Here is a 21,953-nt window from a genome sequence, read left to right on the forward strand (position 1 = left end):
AATGAAGTGTCCTTCCCACCCTTTCCCCACCCTCATCTCCCAGATCACCTTCCAGAGTTCCTACTGGAATATGCATATGCCAACATTATAGCTATTACCCATCACTCCTTTTTACACGTGATGGCATTCTTTTTTTTTTTTTTTTGAGACGGAGTCTTACTCTGTCGCTCAGGCTGGAGTGCAGTGGCACAGTCTTGGCTCGCTGCAACCTCCGCCTACTGAGTTCAAGTGATTGTTCTGCCTCAGCCTCTGGAGTAGCTAGGATTACAGGTGCCTGTCAGGCCTCTGAGCCCAAGCCAAGCCATGGCATCCCCTGTGACTTGCACGTATACTCCCAGATGGCCTGAAGTAACTGAAGAATCACAAAAGAAGTGCACATGCCCTGCCTCGCCTTAACCGATGACATTCCACCACAAAAGAAGTGAAAATGGCCGGTCCTTGCCTTAAGGGATGATATTATCTTGTGAAATTCCTTTTCCTGGCTCATCCTGGCTCAAAAAGCTCCCCCACTGAACACCTTGTGACCCCCACTCCTGCCCGCCAGAGAACAACCCCCCTTTGACTTCCTTTACCTACCCAAATCCTATAAAACAGCCCCACCCTTATCTCCCTTCACTGAATCTCTTTTCGGACTCAGCCCACCTGCACCCAGATGAAATAAACAGCCTTGTTGCTCACACAAAACCTGTTTGGTGGTCTCTTCACAGGGACGCGAGTGAAAAAACCTAGGTTTCCCCCATATGTTGTTGAAAAGATAACACATGTACTTGGTTATAAAATACTGCATAAAGGAGCACACTGTGAAAATGAAGTGTCCTTCCCACCCTTTCCCCACCCTCATCTCCCAGATCTCCTTCCAGAGTTCCTACTGGAATATGCATATGCCAACATTATTACCCATCACTCCTTTTTACATGTGATGGCATTCTTTTCTTTTTTTGAGATGGAGTCTTACTCTGTCGCCCAGGCTGGAGTGCAGTGGCACAGTCCTGGCTCACTGCAACCTCCGCCTCCTGAGTTCAAGTGATTGTCCTGCCTCAGCCTCCGGAATAGCTAGGATTACAAGTGCCCACCACCACGCCTGGCTAAATTATTTTTGTATTTATAGTAGAGACAGGTTTTCACCACGTTGGCCACGCTCGTCTTGAATTCCTGACCTCAGGTGATCCACCCGCCGCTTTTTTTTTCACTTAACTTATCTGTTCATTCAATAAATATTTACCAAGCTATTACTATGTGTCAGGCACTGTTGCCAGTGATGAGAAAATAGTAGAGAACAAAACAAAGTGCCCACCCTTAAAAGATCTTCTGCTGTAGGGGAAGAAGACAAGCAACAAACACACACATATATAAGAGTCAGACAGACAAAAAGCTGTGAAGAAAGAAGGGAGAACACAGAGTTGGTGGGGGTATATTTTCTTTTCTTTTTTTAATTTTAATTATTATTATTTTTTGAGACAGGGTCTCACTCCGTCACCCAGGCTGGAGTGCAGCAGCATGATCTCACGTCACTGCAACCTCAGCCTCCTGGGTTGAAGTAATTGTTGTAACCAAGGGAGTTATAGAGAAATGCCACACTTTGAGACGAATTCAGGAGTCCTTTATTAGCCGGCGACCGACAGACGGCTAGCTCTCAAAATTCTCTCAGCCCCGAAGAAAGGGCTGGATTTTCTTTCTTTTTTTTTTTTTTTTTTTTTGAGACGGAGTCTCGCTCTGTCGCCCAGGCTGGAGTGCAGTGGCCGGATCTCAGCTCACTGCAAGCTCCGCCTCCCGGGTTTAGGCCATTCTCCTGCCTCAGCCTCCGGAGTAGCTGGGACTACAGGCGCCCGCCACCTCGCCCGGCTAGTTTTTTGTATTTTTAGTAGAGACGGGGTTTCACCGTGTTAGCCAGGATGGTCTCGATCTCCTGACCTCGTGATCCACTCGTCTCAGCCTCCCAAAGTGCTGGGATTACAGGCTTGAGCCACCGCGCCCGGCCTGGATTTTCTTTTATACTTTGGTTTGGAAAGGGGAGGGGGAATCGAGCGGAAGCAATCTCACAGAAGTAAAAACAGGTAAAAAAAAAAGTTGAAAAGACAAATGGTTACAGGAAAACAAACAGTTCCGGGTGCAGGGCCATTAAATTCATCACAAGGTGATAGGTGCGGGGGCTCTGGGTGCTATCTGCTGGACACAAACGCGGGGGCTTTAGAGTACTATCACCCGGGCGAATTCCTAGAACTGTGGACATAGCTTGCCACAGTACCTTATCAGTTAATTGCACTCTTTGGTGTGCTGGGAGTCAGCTTGCACAAGTTAAGTCCTTGAGGAAGGGGGTGGGTAAGGAGCCCTTGATGTCTTACAAATGAAGGAGCCAAATGGAGTCCCTCTGGCTTTCTCAGCTAAGGGAGAGTCTATTCATATTAAAACAAGGTAAGGTATCACACAATACTCATGCCTCAGCCTCCCCAGTAGCTGGAATTACAGGCACATACCACCATGCCTGGCTTATTTTTGTATTTTTAGTAGAGACAGGGTTTCGCCATGTTAGCCAGGCTGGTCTTGAACGCGTGACCTCAAGTGATCCGCGCACCTAAGCTTTCCAAAGTGCTGGGATTACAGGAATGAGCCACTGCGTCCAGCCCTACTATTTTCAAGAGTAGTCTGGGCAGGTCTTTTAGAGGGCTTGACACTGGGGCACAGACATGAGTGAAGTGAGGAAGCAAGCCATAAAGATACCTGGAGGAAGAGCAGGAGAAAATGCCCTGAGATGAAAGCATGCTTTGAGGCAGGCAAACAGGGTCTGGAGGCAGGGAACAAAAGGCCGATTCACACTTCAGCTATGACAGGAAATATCCTCTCCATAGGGTGTAGGCTGAGTAAATGACTTTGTAACTCTACTTCATCCTTTTCATTTACATAGGGCGTGTCCCAAGTAGAGGGTAAACTCCCAAAAATTCTGTAACAGGGGCCCTTGAGCCCCTACGCTTGGGCCCCCTCCCACACTGTGGAGTGTATTGGTGAGCTGGAGTCTTGCTTTGTGGCCCCGGCTGGAGTACAGTGGCTCGAACTCGGCTCACTGCAACCTCCGCCTCCCAGGTTCAAGCAATTCTCCTGCCTCAGCCTCCTGAGTAGCTAGGATTACAGGTGTGCGCCACCACGCCCAGCTAATTTTTGTGTTTTCAGTGGAGACGGGGTTTCACCATGTTGGCCAGGCTGGTCTCGAACTCCTGACCTCGTGATCCGCGTGCCTCAGCCTCCTAAAGTGCTGGGATTATAGGCGTGAGCCACCGTGCCCAGCCTGTACTTTCATTTTCAATAAATCCTTTCATTTCTTCTTGCTTTGTGTGTTGTGTCCAATTATTTGTTCAAGACGCCAAGAACCTGGATACCCTCCAATGGTGACAGCTTTGAGGGAAAATGGTGAGAGATGAGGTTGGACAAGTATTCAGGGGGCAGTTCACTTCCAGCCTTGCTGATGGTGACAACAACTCTAGATCTTATTCTAAATGTAATGGGGAAACAGTTGAAAGCTTTTGAGCAGGTGAGGGACATGGTCATGTTTACCTTCTTTTTTCTTTTTTTTGGAGATGGAGTTTCAAAAAAAAGCTTTCAGCCACCGCACCAATCATGTTTATGTCATGCACATCCGTGTGAAGAAACCACCAACAGGCTTTGTGTGAGCAACAAGGCTGTTTATTTCACTTGGGTGCAGGCAGGCTGAGTCCAAACAGAGAGTCAGCAAAGGGAGATAAGGGTGCGGCCATTTTATAGGAGTTGGGTAGGTAACAGAAAATTACAGTCAAAGGGGGGTTGTTCTCTGACGGGCAGGAGTGGAGGTCACAAGGTGCTTAGTGGGGGAGCTTTCTGAGCCACGAAAGGGAATTTCACAAGGTAATGTCATCACTTAAGGCAAGGACCGGCCATTTTCACTTCTTTTGTGGTGGAATGTCATCAGTTACGGCAGGGCAGGCCATTTGCACTTCTTTTGTGATTCTTCAGTTACTTCAGGCCATCTGGGTGTATACGTGCAAGTCACAGGGGATGCGATGGCTTGGCTTGGGCTCAGAGGCCTGACAGTTTACATTTTATTTTATGTATTTATTTTTTTGAGACGGAGTCTCACTCTGTCGCCAGGCTGGAGTACAGTGGCGCGATCTCGCTCGGCTCACTGCAACCTCCGCCTCCCGGGTTCAAGCAATTCTCCTGCCTCAGCCTCCTGAGTAGCTGGGACTACAGGCGCGCGCCACCACGCCTGGCTAATTTTTGTATTTTTAGTAGAGACGTGGTTTCACCATGTTGGCCAGGATGTTCTTGTACTCTTGACCTCGTGATCCACCCGCCTCGGCCTCCCAAAGTGTTGGGATTACAGGCATGAGCCACTGTGCCCGGCCATGTTTACCTTTCAAAAGGATCATTCTGGCTGCTGATTGGAATAAAGACTGGAGGAGGGATGGGTTAGGGTCGAGGTATAGTAGAAGCAATGGCAGGACTAGTTCAGAGACTACTGCCATATATATAGCTGAAACTGCCTTTGCAAAATTATGACTGAGACAGTGAAAAAGATCTAACTCCATCTTCGTTCTAACCTTTAAGCTGTCCTTGTTCCTTCCTGGGTGTAAGCTGAACTAACTTTGGGAGGATCTCAGCTTATGGTGTAAAACAAAGATGATATCAGCCCCTTCCCAAAACAAACCTTCCTCTTGCCTGGGTAATAGACTGACTTTGTTGGACTAACAAATTAGCCACAAGATTAGAAAGTATGGTTTAGCAGTCATGCAGCTGAAGGCTACAAGATTCTGACCTTCCCTAAACCTTTCCTAAGATCAGCGCTTGAGATATTTTGCAGACTCTGAACTTGATGGATCAGCTGGCACCACACAGATTGATAAACCAGCTCATCTGATCTTGTGGCCCGCACCCAGGAACTGACTCAATGCAAGAGGACAGCTTCAGCTTCCCATGATTTCATCTCCTACCTGACCAATCAGCACTCCTTGCTCACTGGCTTCCCCCACCCACCAAATTATCCTTAAAAACTCTGATCTCCAGCCTGGAGCAGTGGCTCATGCCTGTAATCCTAGTACTTTGGGAGGCTGAGGCAGGTGGATCACTTGAGGTTAGGAATTTGAGTCCAGCCTGGCCAACATGGTGAAACCCCCGTCCCTACTAAAAAAATACAAAAATTAACTAGGTGTGGTGGCGCATGTCTGTAGTCCCAGCTACTCCAGAGCGGAGACTGAGGCAGGAGAATCACTTGAACTGGGGAGGCACAGGCTGCAGGGAGTGGAGATTGTGCCATTGCACTCCAGCCTGGGCAACAGACACCGTCTCAAAACAAACACACAAATAAAAAACTCTGATCCCCCAATGCTCAGGGAGACTGATTTGAGTAACAATAAAACTCTGGTCTCCAGCACAGCCGGCTCTGTGTGAGCTACTCTTTATTGCAACTCCCCTGTCTTGATAAGTTCCCTCTGTCTAGGTAGCAGGCAAGGTAAACCCACTGGCTGGTTACATAGCTTGAAGAGAGCTCTGTGTCTAAACTGTATCTACATCTATATCTACCTTGGTCAGTCTTAATCCTTGCTATGGTAATCTATTTTATTTTTTGGTTGTATCATAATTTAGTTCCTCAATTCCCTAAGGATAGACTTTTTGTTTGTTTGTTTGAGACGGGAGTCTTGCTCTGTCATATAGGTTGGGGTGCAGTGGTGCGATCTCTGCTCACTGCAGCCTCTGCCTCCCAGGTTTAAGCAATTCTCCTGCCTCAGTCTCCCAAGTAGATGGGACTACAGGAGCGCGCTGCCATGTCCAGCTAATCTTTGTATTTTTAGTAGAGACGGCTTCACCACATTGGCCAGGATGGTCTTGGTCTCCTGACCTCATGATCTGCCTGCCTTGCCCTCCCAAAGTGCTGGGATTACAGGCGTGAGCCACCATGCCTGGCTTTTTTTTTTTTTTTTTTTTGAGACAGGGTGTCCCTCTGTCACTCAGGCTGCAGTGCAGTGGCACACGGCACAGTCTCTGCTGACTGCAACCTCCGCCTCTTAGGCTCAAGGGATCCTCCCACCTCAGCCTCCCGAGCAGCTGGGACTACAGGTGCATACCACCATACCTGGCTAAGTTTTTTATTTTTCTGTAGAGGTAAGGTCTCTCACTACGTTGCCCAGGCTGGTCTTGAACTCCTGGGCTCAAGCAATCTGCCCGCCTCAGCCTACCAAAGTGCTGGGATTGTAACTGCCCAAGGGGTTCACCTTGCACGCTGCCTAGACAGAGCCAATTAATCAAAAAGGGGGAATTACAAAAGACAAAGTAATTCACACAGAGCCTGCTGTGCGGGAGCCCTGAGTTTTGTTATTACTCAAATCATCCTCCCCGAAAACTCAAGGATCAGAGTTTTTAAGGATAATTTGGTGGGTAGGGGTCCAATGAATCGGGAGTGCTGATTGCTCGGCTGGAGGATGTAATTGCAGAGAGGTGCCGGGCGTGGTGGCTCATGCTTGTAATGCCAGCACTTTGGGAGGCCAAGGCGGGTGGATCACGAGGTCAGGAGATCGAGACCATCCTGGCTAACACGGTGAAACCCCGTTTCTACTAAAAACACGAAAAATTAGCCAGGTGTGGTTGTGGGCGCCTGTAGTTCCACCTACTCGGGAGGCTGAGGCAGGAGAATGGCGTGAACACAGGAGTCAGAGCTTGCAGTGAGCTAAGATCATGCCACTGCACTCTCAGCCTGGGCGACAGAGCGAGACTCCGTCTCAAAAAAAAAAAAAAAAAAAAAAAAGACATTGCAGAGTCAAAGCTGTTCTCTTCTGCTGAGTCAGTTCCTGGATGGGGGCCACAGAATTGGTTGGCAGTTCCAGTGTGGACATCTGGTTGTTAGAAATGCAAAAACCTGAAAAGACATCTCAAAAGGCTGATCTTAGGTTCACAGCAGTGATTTTACTTCAAGAGTAATTGGGGGCCGGGCACAGTGGCTCACGTCTGTGATCCTAGTACTTTGGGAGGCTGAGGCAGGCGGATCACTTGAGGTCAGAGGTTCAAGACCAGCCTGGCCAACATGGCAAAACCCCGTCTCTAATAAAAATACAAAAATTAGCCAGCGTGGTGGCGGGTCCCTGTAATCCCAGCTACTGGGGAGGCTGAGGCATGAGAATTGCTTGAACCTGCGAAGCAGAGATTGCAATGAGCCAAGATCGTGCCACTGCATTCCAGCCCGGGCGACAGAGCAAGACATTGTCTTAAAAAATCAAAATAGAAAAATCTTATGACCTCTAGAATAAGAATAATGACAGGTAATATTTAGAACTCCAGCCCTTCTCATTTTGGCTTGGTGGCTGGTGTCCTGTGGCCTTTCATTTGTTTTACAAGAACAGTTTAGCTTTCTGGAAAGGGCTATTATTTAAACGATACACTAAATTCTTTCCCAAAGCTAGTTTGGCCTGGCTGGGCGCGGTGGCTCACATCTATAAACCCAGCACTCTGGGAGGCCGAGGCGGGCGGATCACCTGAGGCAGGGAGTTCCAGACCAGCCTGACCAACACGGAGAAACCCCGTCTCTCCTACAAATACAAAACATTAGCCGGGCGTGGTGGTGCATGCTTGTAATCCCAGCTACTCAGGAGGCTGAGGCAGCAGAATCGATTGAACTCGGGAGGTGGACGTTGTGGTGAGCCAAGTTGGTGCCATTGCACTCCAGCTTGGGCAACAAGAGCGAAACTCCACCCAGGAATGAACAGGACAGTTTAGGGGTGAGAAGCAAGACAGGGTCAGTTAGGTCTGATATCTCAGTTATTATTCTTCGCAAAGGCAGTTTCAGGATGACAGGTGTGAGCCATCGCGCCCAGCCCCTGATATTTAGACTGGTCGCAACTCTTGCTTTTACAAAAATGAAGTAATGAATATCCTTTGTGCTCGGGTTTCAGCATTTCCGCAGTTATTCCAAGAAGTGTGATTGCTAGACACAAGGAAAAATAAATTATTCCTCATATTGAAGTTAAATCTGGTGATCTAATTATCCATCAAAGAAACCAATTTATTCACTCTTTGACACACCACCCCTTCAGACTATAAAAGAGAAGAATATGCCACCCCTCCCACATGAGTTTTCTTGTCTTCAAATATTCCCAGTCTTGGCAGGGAGTGGTGGCTCACGCCTGTAATCCCAGCATTTTGGGAGGCCCAGGCGGATGGATCAGCTGAGGTCGGAGTTCGAGACCAGACTGGCCAACATGGTGAAACCTTGTCTCTCCTAAAAATACAAAAATTAGCCGGGCGTGGTGGCACCGGCCGGTAATCCCAGCTACTGGGGAGACTGACGCATGAGAATCGCTCGAACCCAGCGGGCAGAGGTTGCAGTGAGCGGAGATTGTGCCGCTGCACTCCAGCCTGGGCGACAGAGTGAGATTCTGTCTCGAAACAAAAACAAAAACAAAAACCCAGTCTACCAAGCCACCACCTCAGGCTCCGTTTCCTCCTCGCACGGTCCCCATCTGAGGTTACAAAGAGATAAACTGAGGCACAAGCAGTACTCGCGGCCCAAGACCTCCCCCTGGCCTCACTGTCCCCCTTTCCTTCTCTTCCCCGGGCCTACTTCCAACCCAGATCCCTCCTTCGCAGCTCAGCTCTCGACCTCGTCCCTCCTCTGCCCCCTCCGCGGCTGCGGAAGGGGACGCGAACCGTCTTGGTCCCATCCGAGCCGCCGTAGCGCGAGTGCCGCGGGAGTTCGGCAGCCCAGGTCGCCAAGGCAACGGGCTCCGCTGCGGGTTGCCGATTGCTGGCGCTAGACTACCCCGGGGAGGCGCTGCGGGCCGGCGGCCCAGGCACTGCGAGGCGGCGAGACCGCAGGTGAGCAGGAGCTGGGCGGCCGGTTGCGGCCCCAAAGCTCCGGGCCTGGCGTCGACTCGTCGCAGGGGGCGAGGGGCTGAGCCGCTGGGGACCTCGGGGAGGGAGGCTGCGGCCCGATCTTTGTCCCTCAGCCGCGCCGGGGACGGAGCCCCCGACGCCCTTTGACCCCGCCCCGCGTTCAGGGAGAGTCCGTTTTCAGCTGTTTATTTTATTTGTAGCCATTGGTAAACCTCATTCGAAAGTTTCTTAAAAAAAAAATCCCTTCTTATTTGGGGGCCGGAAAATAACTCAAAACTGCGGAGAAAATTTGTGTGTGCGACTGTTCTGGGGCCAGAGAGGATTGACTTCTTTGTGCGTCAGTTTTATCGTCTGCAAAATGGGAATCATGGTAGCACCTGTCTGATGACGTTATTACAAGGTAAATTTATATTTGAAATTCGTGGAGGTAAGTCCTCAATGCTTGGGAGCGTTTATTATTCTACTACAACGAAGACCATCATTGAGCATTTATTGTGAGTCAGGGCCCGGGCTGATAGCCAGGGTAAAAAAGTGAACGAGAGACATCGTGTCCTGAGGGAACTCCACAGTTTTCCGGAGGAGACAGACCCGTAAACAAGATTTCACAGTGATTCCGGTTATGATTTTGGACATGCAGAGGGACTGTGAATGCACAGAGAAAACAGTTTAACCTGGATTTCTGGAGGTAAGGTTAGTGTGGATGATCAGGGGGAGATGCCAAAAGAAGGTGACTTCCAAAATGAGACAAGAAGGCTGCCTTTAGGTTGACCAGAAGATGAGGCTGGTGGAGTGTACCTTGCTGTAGGTAGAGAAAGCAGTGTGTGCAAAGCCTTGGGGAGAGAGTGCAGACTTCTTGGGAATCTGCAAGGATTTCAGGCTAGCTGGGGAGCAGATTATGAGAGTTGGAGGGGGTCTGGCTAGATGGTGTTTGAGAGACAAGCAGGTGTTCCTCCTGGAAGACTCTTCGTAAGTGTGGAGGAGTTTGGGCTTTATCTTGGGGGCAGTGGGAAGCCATCAAAGGGTTTTAAGCCAGAGGTGTGTGTTTTTGATCAGAGGTATGGTTTCAGAAAGATCAGTTTTTTGTGTTTCTCTCTTGGTCTTTTTTTTTTTTTTTTGAGACAGAGTCTTGCTCTGTCGCCCAGGCTGTAGTGCAGTGGCGCGATCTCTGCTCACTGCAAGCTCCACCTTCCGTGTTCACACCATTCTCCTGCCTCAGCCTCCCGAGTAACTGGGACTACAGGCGCCTGCCACCACGCCCGGCTCATTTTTTGTATTTTTAGTAGAGACGGGGTTTCACTGTGTTAGTCAGGATGGTCTCGATCTCCTGACCTTGTGATCCGCCCGTCTCGGCCTCCCAAAGTGCTGGGATTACAGGCATGAGCCCACTGCGCCTGGCTCTCTTTGTCTTATCATTCCTCCCATCTGTTTTTCACTTTGCAGGCATTCATTTGTGGTGATTCATATATGTGTGTGTGTGTGTGTGTGACTGTGTGTGTGTATGTATTTTTGAGATAAGGTCTCACTGTGTTGCCCAGGCTGGTCTCAGATTCCTGGGCTCAAGTGATCCTCCTGTCTCAGCTTCCCACGTAGCTGGGACTGCAGGTGCACACCACTGTGCCTGGCTAATTCAAAAAATATTTGATGAGCATCTTCTATGTGCAAGGCACGGTGTAGGTAGTAAGGAAGCAGGTCCCTGCCCTCAAGGAGATCACAGATTGGTGAAGAAAATATGCATCAAACAAGTGATTATAATTGTGTTGAGAATTATGAAAGGGGGCGCATGTTAAGGTCAATCTAGCAGTTTGGAGATTCAGGTAGGGTTTTGATAAAATGTCTAGAGGGTGTAGTCTGAGTTAGCTATCGTGGGGATATTCCAAACATATTCAAAAGTACATTCATGGAGCCAAAAGCAGTCCACTACAACTGGAAGTTAAAGATCAATATTGAAAGAGACCCATCCAGAGAGGTTAAAAAAAAAAGGCTGAGGCCGGGCGCGGTGGCTCAAGCCTGTAATCCCAGCACTTTGGGAGGCCGAGACGGGCGGATCACGAGGTCAGGAGATCGAGACCATCCTGGCTAACACGGTGAAACCCCGTGTCTACTAAAAAATACAAAAAACTAGCCGGGCTAGGTGCCAGGCGCCTGTAGTCCCAGCTACTCGGGAGGCTGAGGCAGGAGAATGGCGTGAACCTGGGGGGCGGAGCTTGCAGTGAGCTGAGATCTGGCCACTGCACTCTCAGCCAGGGCGACCGAGCGAGACTCCGTCTCAAAAAAAAAAAAAAAAAAAAAAGGCTGAGATTATTCAGGGCGACTGCATTGCATTCTCTTGGAAGAAAGAGCCATGCACTTAGGCTACGCTAAAAGAAATGGCTAGAGAAACAGGAACAGGAGAGAAACCAGCAAAGTATAGTAATGAAGTCCAAAGGAAGAGGTTGGCCTTTGTAGATGTTGCTGAGATGTCTGAGTAATACAAGTTAAAAATTAAAATGTGTCTTTTTGGGCAAATAAATATGGAGGTCAGTTGGGACCTCATTGAGCAGATTTGGTGAAATGGTTGGGGCGGAATCTATAATATCAGCAGCTTTCAAAGGTTCAATATAATATATCAGTGGGATGAGTTAAGAGTGGGATGTGAGAAAGACAAAGTGTAGGCAGCTCAGAGAAGTTTGGCTGCGAAGGGAGGTAGAGGGAAGGCTGGGGAGCGATTGGGGAATAGGTGAAGTTTTTTTGAGCATGAGAGAGATTAAATGCTGTTGGCAAAGAGCCAGTAGAGAGGGAAAGGGTGAGAAGATACAGGATATGAAGGAGAGAATTGATAGTATAACTTTCCTGAGAAGGTGGGAGTGGAGGAGCTCCACAGTACAGATCCTTCAATAGAAGTCTGATGCCTGTTACTTTTTGGAGACGTGGGAAGCCAGGTTATTCCTGAAAGGAGTGCACCAGTGTAATGCAACAAAAATAAAGGTGTAAGTGTGGAAGGCAAGTCACAATTTTCATTATCGGCAGATAGCAGGCATTTATTGAACTAGTATTGTGTTAAGTACTTTTCATGCACTTTTTTTTTTCTTTCTTTTTTTTTTTTTTGAAACAGGGTGTCACTCTGTCGCCCATGCTGGAGTGTAGTGGTGCAATCTTGGCTCACTGAAGCCTCTGCCTCCTGTGCTCAAGCGATCCTCCTGCCTTAGCCCCCCCAAGTAGCTGGGAATACAGGTGCGAGCCACCACACTCAGCTAATTTTTGTATTTTTAGTAGAGATGGGATTTTGCCATGTTGGCCAGGCTGGTCTCGAACTCCAGACCTCAAGTGATCCACCCATGTCAGCCTCCCAAGGTGCTAGGATTACAGCCATGAGCCACTGCGCCCGGCCTTATGCACTGTTCTTAATGAATAATGTGATGTTTACAACAACCCTGTGAGATAGGCCCTCTAATAATTGCAAGTTTATGGATAAAGAAACTGAGGTAGAATGCTCACTCAGGGTCACACAGTATTTGAGTCTAGGTTTACCTGAAGACCCAGAGTTTTTACTCCTAACCACTACCTGGATGATGTAAATCTCTACCTGTGATATGATTGTCTGCTGAAAAAATCCAAAAGAATTAAGCTAAACATACTTAGATATAATAAGGCTGAGTGAACAGCAGTTATAAGACAGACAAAAAGCAATAGCTTTATGCCACCAAAAATAGAAAAGGTAATTGTAGGAGAACTGACAATAGCGACATGAAAAATAAATACTTACAAATAAACTTACAAATGCGTGTGCCTGGCTTAGCCACACAGAGTAAGAGTTGGCTGGGCATGGGGGCGGGAGGACAGGATGAGTAAGGTAAAGTAGTTTTCTCATGGGAACATCAGAGTATTGATACTGGAGAAGGGTAGGTTCAGAAAAACAGGTGTCTGTCATAAGACATCATGAGATATTGACTATCATGTGTTTATAAAATTGAAAAATTGGCCCGGCGTGGTGGCTCACACCTGTAATCCCAGGACTTTGGGAGGCCAAGGTGGGCGGATCATCTGAGGTGAGGAGTTCGAGACTACCCTGGTCAACAGGGGGAAACCCCATCTCTGCTAAAAATACAAAAATTAGCTAGGTGTAGTGATACACGCCTGTAGTCCCAGCTACTCGGGAAACTGAGGCAGGAAACTCCCTTCAACCTGGGAGGCAGAGGCTGCAGTGAACTGAGATTGCACCATTGCACTCCAGCCTGAGTGACAAGAGCAAAACTCCATCTCAAAAAAAAAAGACAGTTAGATGGGAGCTATATATATTTGAAAGATGTTTACATGATGTGGTTAGGTGTAAAAAGCAGATTACAGTACAGTATGTTCCTGTTTTTTTTAAAATGTTTATAACAAAAATGTCTGGAAATACTAGTTCTTTTTAAAAATGTTAAATCTTTAATTGTGATAAAATTTACCATCTTAACTATTTTTAGGTGTAAAGTTTTGTAGTATTAAGTGTATTCATGCTGTGCAACCAATAAGCACAACTTTTTCATCTTGCAAAAGTGCAAAAGCCAAACTATACCTTTAATAGGTTTAGTTCCCCATTTCCCCCTCCCCACCAGCCCTTAGCAGCACCCATTCTACTTTTGTTTTCTATGCATTTGGTTACTCTAGATACATTGTGTTAGTGGAATCTTGCATAGTGTCCTCAAGGTTCATCCTTGTTGTGTAGCATGTGTCAGAATTTCATTCTTTTTGTAAGGCTGAATAATATTCCATTGCATGTTTATACCACACTTTGTTTATCCATTCATTGATGGTGACTTTGAGTTGCTTCCATCTTTTGGCTATTGTGAATAATACTGCAGTGAAACATAAGTGTACTAAAAGGTAAGCTGTTTATGAGATCATGGGGAAACTTTTATTCTGTTCTTCATTGCCTTAATTTTCCTTTTTTTCTTTTTTTTTTTTTTTTTGAGACGGAGTCTCGCTCTGTCTCCCAGGCTGGAGTGCAGTGGCCGGATCTCAGCTCACTGCAAGCTCTGCCTCCCGGGTTTATGCCATTCTCCTGCCTCAGCCTCCCGAGTAGCTGGGACTACAGGCACCCGCCGCCTCGCCCGGCTAGTTTTTTTTGTATTTTTTAGTAGAGACGGGGTTTCACCATGTTAGCCAGGATGGTCTCGATCTCCTGACCTCGTGATCCACCCGTCTCGGCCTCCCAAAGTGCTGGGATTACAGGCTTGAGCCACCGCGCCCAGCCACTCCTTTTTTTTTTTTTTGAGATGGAGTCTCGCTCTGTCACCCAGGCTGGAGTGCAGTGGCCAGCTCACTGCAAGCTCCGCCTCCCAGGTTTACGCCATTCTCCTGCCTCAGCCTCCTGAATAGCTGGGACTACAGGCACCTGCCACCTCACCCAGCTAGTTGTTTGTATTTTTTTAGTAGAGACGGGGTTTCACCATGTTAGCCAGGATGGTCTCGATCTCCTGACCTTGTGATCCGCCCGTCTCGGCCTCCCAAAGTGCTGGGATTACAGGCTTGAGCCACTGCGCCTAGCCAATTTTCCTTTTTTATGAGCATGAATTGCCTTCATAATCAGAAAAAAAAAATCAGGAAATATCTTCTTTAGGGGGCTGGGGAAATAAGGGTGAAAAAGGGCAGTGGCAGCAGGAAGGGAAAGGAGAGGGCAGATTTGAGAGACATTTCAGAAGGAGAATCAACAAGACTTGACCACTAAGAGGTAAGGGAGAGAGGAGTGGAAGATGAAGCTTTCCTGGCCTCTGGTGGGAAGGGGCATCAGTCCTGTTGGGGCTTTGACTAGGGGAGGAGGGAGGAAATAAGGCTGGAGAGCCACCTGAGCCTTTGTTTAGCAGTTTGGACTTCTTCTAGAAGGTGGGGAGAAACCATTGAAAGGAAGTGAAATGACTTGATCTGATTTGCACCTAGAGAGATTACACTGGCTCTTTCCAACCATTCTTTAAGCTGAAGCCAGATAGTGCCAGGTATCCCTTTGTGTTGCCTATACTTGAACTTCTGTTAATTTCCTTTTATTTGAGATGAACCTTTAGTACTGAAGTACACACATCTATTATTCTAAAAGCACCTGGAGTATTTTAAACAATGTTTTGTTTTGTTTTGTTTTTTGAGATGGAGTCTTGCTCTGTTGCCCAGGCTGTAGTGTAATGGCGTGATCTCAGTTCACTGCAACCTCCGCCTCCCAGGTTCAAGCAATTCTCCTGCCTCAGCCTCCCGAGTAGCTGGGATTACAAGCACCCACTATTATGCCTGGCTAATTTTTGTATTATTATTATTATTTAGAGATGGAGTTTCACTCTTACTGCCCAGGCTGGAGTGCAATGGTGTGATCTCGGCTCACCGCAACCTCCCCCTCCTGGGTTCAAGCCATTCTCCTGCCTCAGCCTCCTGAGTAGCTGGGCTTACAGGCATGTGCCACCACCCCAGCTAATTTTGTATTTTTAGTAGAGACAGGGTTCTCCATGTTGGTCAGGCTGGTCTTGAACTCCCAACCTCAGGTAATCCTCTCGCCTCAGCCTCCCAAAGTGCTGGAATTATAGTTGTGAGCCACCGGTCCCAGCAGTTTTGTATTTTTGTAGAGGTGGGGTTTCACCATGTTGGCCAGGGTGGTCTTGACTCCTGACCTCAACTGATCTGCCCGCCTCGGCCTCCCAAAGTGCTGGGATGACAGGTGTGAGCCACCATGCCCTGCCTGTGTTGAGTTTTATGTCAATAACCAGTCTCCTGTAAATACACTTTTTTTTTTTTTTTTTTTTTTTTTGAGATGGAGTCTCACTCTGTCCCTTAGGCTGGAGTGCATTGGTGTAATTTTGGCTCGCTGCACCCTCCGCCTTTGAGGTTCAAGTGATTCTCCTGCCTCAGCCTCTCGAGTAGCTGGGATTACAGGCACATGCCACCACACCAGCTGGTTTTTTTTTTTTTTTTTTTTTGCGTTTTTAGTAGAGATGGGGTTTCACCATATTGGCCAGGCTGGTCTCAAACTTCTGAACTCAGATGATCCACCCATCTTGGCCTCCCAAAGTGCTGGGATTATAGGTGTGAGTCACTGCACCCAGCCATCCTATAAATATACTTTCTAACTTTAGTAGGAGAAATATGAATAATTGGGAAAATAAGAAACAAAAATAAGTCAAGGTAGAACATGTCACAATTCTGTTAAAATTTTAAAACTTAAAATTTTTCACATTTTATTGAAAATTCTGACAGCCTCCTTTTGAGAGAAAAAGACAATATAATGTACACAGTGTCATATTAAGGAACTCTTACAAAATGAAAATTTGTAGGGTCCAGATGGATTCAGCCCATCACTTAGCTCCACTCCCACAAACCTGTAGTCTCTCTCTACTTCCAGAGCATTACAGACAGAGGGAGCTAACTGTTGTGCTAACATTTGTAAATAGCTCTGCAGTTTAGAAGAGCCGGATTTCCAAAAGATGCAAATCCATGATCTCATTTTAGTCCTCCCAACAATTCTGTGGGGTAGGGATCATCATTCTCCTTTTCAAATGAGAAAATTGAAGATCAGAGGATGTGACAGATCCCTCTCAGATACTATATCTAATAAGTCCTGGAGTTTGAATCCAGGTTTTATTTTCTTCTTATATTTTAGCCTTTTATTATGGAAAATTTTAAACATACAAAAGTAGAAAAGATAATAAAAGACACCTAATATACTCAGCTTTAACAGTTACCAACATATGGTCACTTTTATTTCTTTTTTTTTTTTTTTGAGACGGAGTCTCGCTCTGTCGCCCAGGCTGGAGTGCAGTGGCCGGATCTCAGCTCACTGCAAGCTCCGCCTCCCGGGTTCACGCCATTCTCCTGCCTCAGCCTCCCGAGCAGCTGGGACTACAGGCGCCCGCCACCTCGCCCGGCTAGTTTTTTTGTATTTTTTAGTAGAGACGGGGTTTCACCGTGTTAGCCAGGATGGTCTCGATCTCCTGACCTCGTGATCCGCCCATCTCGGCCTCCCAAAGTGCTGGGATTACAGGCTTGAGCCACCGCGCCCGGCCGGTCACTTTTATTTCATCTATATTGCCCACTTCCACCCCGCCTTAAATTATCATAAAGCAAATCCTAGGCATCGTATTTCATCCATGAATACTGTACTTCAATACACACATCTAAGAGAAAAGGATTTTTTCCTCCTCCTTTCCCCCTTGTATCACAATATCATTATTACACCTAAGGAAACAAGCAGTTGTCATTCCTAAGTATTACATAATATCCATTTGGTATTCAGTTTCCTCAACAATTTTATAAATGGCTTTGTAAATAATGTTTTTTTCAAGATGTAGTCTCGCCATGTTGCCCATGCTGTACTTGAACGCCTAGGTTCAAGGGATCCTCCTACCTCAGCTTCATCAGTATCTGGAAATACAGTCGTACGTCAGTGTACCCAGTTTTGTTTGTTTGTTTGTTTGAACATGGAGCCTCTTTCACTCAGACTGGAGTGCAGTGGCGTGATCTCTACTCACTGCAACCTCTGCCTCCTGGGTTCAAGCAGATATCCTGCTTCAGCCTCCTGAGTAGCTGGGATTACAGGCATGTACCACCATACCCCGCTAATTTTTGTATTTTAAGTAGAGATGGGGGTTTCACCATGTTGGCCAGGCTGATCTCGAACTCCTGACCTCAGGTGATCCACCCGCCTCAGCCTCCCAAAGTGTTGAGATTGCAGGCATGAGCCATCATGCCCAGCCTGCCCAACTTTCATAAATGTCTTTTTTTTTTTTTTTTTTTTTTTTTTTTGAGACGGAGTCTTGCTTTGCCGCCGGGGCTGGAGTGCAGTGGCCGGATCTCAGCTCACTGCAAGCTCCGCCTCCTGGGTTTACGCCATTCTCCTGCCTCAGCCTCCGGAGTAGCTGGGACTACTGGCGCCCGCCACCTCGTGCAGCTAGTTTTTTTTTTTTGTATTTTTTAGTAGAGACGAGGTTTCACCGTGTTAGCCAGGATGGTCTCGATCTCCTGACCTCGTGATCCGCCCATCTCGGCCTCCCAAAGTGCTGGGATTACAGGCTTGAGCCACCGAGCCCGGCCCATAAATGTCTTTTTTTTTCTTTTTTTTTTTTTGAGACGGAGTCTTGCTCTGTCGCCCAGGCTGGAGTGCAGTGGCGCGATCTCGGCTCACTGCAATCTCCGCCTCCTGGGTTCACACCATTCACCTGCCTTAGCCTCCTGAGTAGCTGGTACTACAGGCACCCGCCACCATGCCTGGCTAATTTTTTGTATTTTTAGTAGAGATGGGGTTTCACCGTGTTAGCCGGGATGGTCTCGATCTCCTGACCTCATGATCCGTCCTCCTTGGCCTCCCAAAGTGCTGGGATTACAGGCGTGAGCCATCATACCCGGCCCATAAATGTCTTTTTACAGTTGGTCTGTGTTCACTGGGATCCAAACAAGGTGCCCATATTAGACCTGATTGATCATCTCTTAAATCAAGCTTGTCCAATCTGCAGCCTATGGGCCACATGTGGCCTAGGACAGCTTTGAATGAGACCCAACACAAATTTGTAAACTTTCTTAAAACATTATGAGATTTTTGTGTGTGTGTGATTTTTTTTCTTCTTCCACTGTGGCCCAGGAAAGCCAAAAGAATGGATACCCTTGTTTAAAATCTTACTAATCTATAGCAATTTCTCCTCCTCTTTTTTTTTTTTCCCCTTTGCCATTTATTTGTTTTAAAAAGTCATATCATTTGCCCTATGCAACTTCTCATATTCTGCATTTGGCTGATTGCATCTATTTATTTATTTATTTTTCTTAGATGGAGTCTTATTCTGTTGCCCAGACTGCTGGAATGCAGTGGTGCAATCTTGGCTCACTGCAACGTCCACCTCCAGGGTTAAAGCAATTCTCCTGCCTCAGCCTCCCGAGTAGCTGGGACTACAGGTGCATGCCACCACGCCCAGCTAATTTTTGTATTTTTAGTAGAGGTGGGATTTCACCATGTTGGCCAGGCTGGTCTTGAACTCCTGATCTCCAGTGATCCACCTGCCTTGGCCTCCTAAAGTGTAGAGAATACAGGCGTGAGCCACTGCGCCTGGCCAGCATCCTTTTAATATGTTTATTCCTTTTATGGTTTTTTTGTCCATTGTACCCTATAGGTGATGCTCTGCACATCCTGTTGTATCACGTCAGGAGGCAGTAAGGTCTAGTTAGCTCTCTTTGCATGATATTAAGATTGATCATTGGGTTCAGATGTTGATAGTATGATCAATCTATTATAAGTCTCCCATCAGTCTTTCACAGAATGGCTTTAGCAACTACTAATGATCATTGTCTAGATCCGTTATTTTCTTATATTGGGGTTGCAAAATGAATTCACATTTTCTGATACCAAGTCACATGCTCTGTTTAATCCCACTATCTCGTAATTAAAGGAAGCCTTTACACACTGTCATCTATGCTACACTCTGGTAGGTGGAAAAAAAATTCCTCATTTAGTAGCTCAGCTTAATATAGTAATAAAAAAGAGCCAGAATCTGTATGCTCTGTCCAACACTAACTGCTCCTAACATCGCTTTCTTGGGTTGGCCTTATATATTTGCAAAACCACACAGTGGAAGGGCTGCCTGTATTAGTGTTTTTCAAACTGCTATTCCTCAACCTACATTGTAGCCTGCTAATGTAGGTTGAGGAATATTTGGGGTAAAGGTTCCAGCATTTTTTTTTTTTAAACGGAGTCTCGCTTTGTCACCCAGGCTGGAGTGCAGTGGTACGATCTTGGCTCACTGCATCCTCTGCCTCCCGGGTTCAAACAATTCTTCTGCCTTAGCCTCCCGAATAGCTGGGTCTACAGGCACACACCACCGCACTCAGCTAAGTTTTGTATTTTTAGTAGAGATGGGGTTTCACCATGTTGGCCAGGCTGGTTTCGCATTCCTGACCTCAAGTGATCCTCCCACCTCGGCTTCCCAAAGTGCTGGGATTACAGGTGTGAGCCACTGTGCCCGGCCTAGCATTTTTTTTTAACGGAAAAATAGAAAAAAAGTCACAGTTCATCTCAGATACATCATATAGAGTAACAGTAAGTTTTGTAAAACTTCTGTTTCAGCTCCATTTATGTATCTCTGAGTCACGATGTAAAATATATGGTGTCCTGGTCAAGTCATATAATTTTTCCAGTATTTACTTATTTATTTATTTATTTATTTGAGATGGAGCTTCACTCTTGTTGCCCAGACTGAAGTGCATTGGCACGATCTTGGCTCACTGCAACCTCTGCCTCCCAGGTTCAAGCTATTCTCCTGCCTCAGTCTTCTGAGTAGCTGGAATTACACACCCCACCACACCCGGCTAATTTTTGTATTTTTTTTAGTAGAGACGGGGTTTCACCATGTTGACCTGGCTGGTCTCAAGCTCCTGACCCCAGATGATCCACCTGCCTTGGCCTCCCAAAGTGCTGGAATTACAAGTGTGAGCCACTGTGCGCTGCCCAGTTTTTCCAGTATTTAAGCAACCACCCTATGCTATAACAAGTTTCTCAGTCAAGGATTCATTTATGTTCAAGCATGCTAGTTATAAAATAATACAGTATATTGATGCATTTATAAAATTATACAATATATTGATTCATTTTAGAACTTCCTTTAAAGGCTTTCTTGGGTGACTACCAATTAACCAAAATTAATTACGTTATCCCAATGACCAAATTAATATCCTGGTAGTCAAATTGAACTGGATACATGAGTTATGTGAAAAACCTTCCAGGGATTTTCACATGTACTGATGTTTTTGTTTTGTTTTTTTGTTTTTGTTTGAGACAGAGTCTTGCTCTGTTGCCCAGGCTGGAGTGCAATGGCATGATGTCGGCTCACTGCAACCTCTGCCTCCTGGGTTCAAAGATTCTCCTGCCTCACCCTCCTGAGTAGCTGGGATTACAGGTGCCCACCACCATACCCAGCTAATTTTTTTTTTGTATTTTTAGTAGAGACGGGATTTCACCATGTTGGCCAGGCTGGTCTTGAACTCCTGACCTCAGGTGATCCACCTGCCTCGGCCTCCTCAAGTACTGAGATTACAGGCATGAGCCACTGTGCCTGGTGGTACTGATGTTTTTGATTCTCTGGTTATACTGAGGTAGAGTAACTGATTCTAACCAGCACTGGAACCATTAAAGGAATGTAGGTCCTCATCAGTATTAGTTAGTTGGAGAGGGGAAGGAAGTTAGGACTGGGCAGGAATGAGTGGGTGGAGAAACTGACTCAGCCCTTTGGTTAGCTTCTAGGCATGGGAATTCAGTGGAGGGAGCCAGACCTCCTATGCATGTGTTGGTAGCAAGAGTAGCCTTAATTTTGTTCCTCCCTTTTCTAATCAGGATGGGCTTAGGACATGGGCAATGGGATATTTAGTGACATCAGCAATGAAGGACTAGGAAATACAGACTTTGATTTATTTTTTAAGTGATTCTTCATGGGCTGTGTGCTTTTAAGACTAGACTGTGGGTTTTGTTTTGTTTTGTTTTGTTTTTGAGACTGGGTCTCATTCTGTCACCCAGGCTGGAGTTGCTGTGGTGCAATCATAGTTCATTGCCACCTCGACCTCTGGAACTCAAGTGATCTTCTCACCTCAGCCTCTTGAGTAGCTGGGACTACAGGTGTGTGCCACCACATCCAGCTAATTTTTTTTTTTTTTTTTTTTTTTTTGAGACGGAGTCTCGCTCTGTCGCCCAGGCTGGAGTGCAGTGGCCGGATCTCAGCTCACTGCAAGCTCCGCCTCCCGGGTTTACGCCATTCTCCCGCCTCAGCCTCCCGAGTAGCTGGGACTACAGGCGCCCGCCACCTCGCCCTGCTAGTTTTTTGTATTTTTTAGTAGAGACGGGGTTTCACCATGTTAGCCAGGATGGTCTCGATCTCCTGACCTCGTGATCCGCCCGTCTCGGCCTCCCAAAGTGCTGGGATTACAGGCTTGAGCCACCGCGCCCGGCCATCCAGCTAATTTTTAAATTTTTTGTGGATACAGGATCTCTGTATGTTGACCTGGCTGGTAGACTGTGTTTTTATTTGAGTATTTGTATCAAAACTTAACTTTCTGCTGCTTATTGATTATATTTTGCTACCTAAGAAAAGAAATATGTATTTTTTAATTGGCTTATATAAAACATAATACCTGTTTTCTTG

General features: G+C 46.7%; 1 protein-coding gene across 5 annotated transcripts in view; it reads left to right on the top strand.

Annotated features, from left to right (window-relative positions):
* The first annotated feature begins 8,636 nt into the window (after positions 1-8,636).
* Positions 8,637-21,953, top strand: part of PKIG (cAMP-dependent protein kinase inhibitor gamma) — a 94,779-nt gene continuing 81,462 nt past the window's right edge. The window contains exon 1 of one of the 5 annotated variants that reach the window (XM_010384271.2): positions 8,637-8,829. The gene's annotated coding sequence lies outside the window, so the exon portion shown is untranslated. Of the gene's footprint in view, positions 8,830-8,895; positions 9,248-9,419; positions 9,533-21,953 lie in introns of those variants that run through there. The other 4 variants (XM_030914548.1, XR_004052635.1, XM_030914549.1 and 1 more) reach the window with 4 other exon arrangements.

The sequence above is a fragment of the Rhinopithecus roxellana genome, chromosome 13, assembly GCF_007565055.1.
Source record: "Rhinopithecus roxellana isolate Shanxi Qingling chromosome 13, ASM756505v1, whole genome shotgun sequence".
Classification (NCBI taxonomy): domain Eukaryota; kingdom Metazoa; phylum Chordata; class Mammalia; order Primates; family Cercopithecidae; genus Rhinopithecus; species Rhinopithecus roxellana.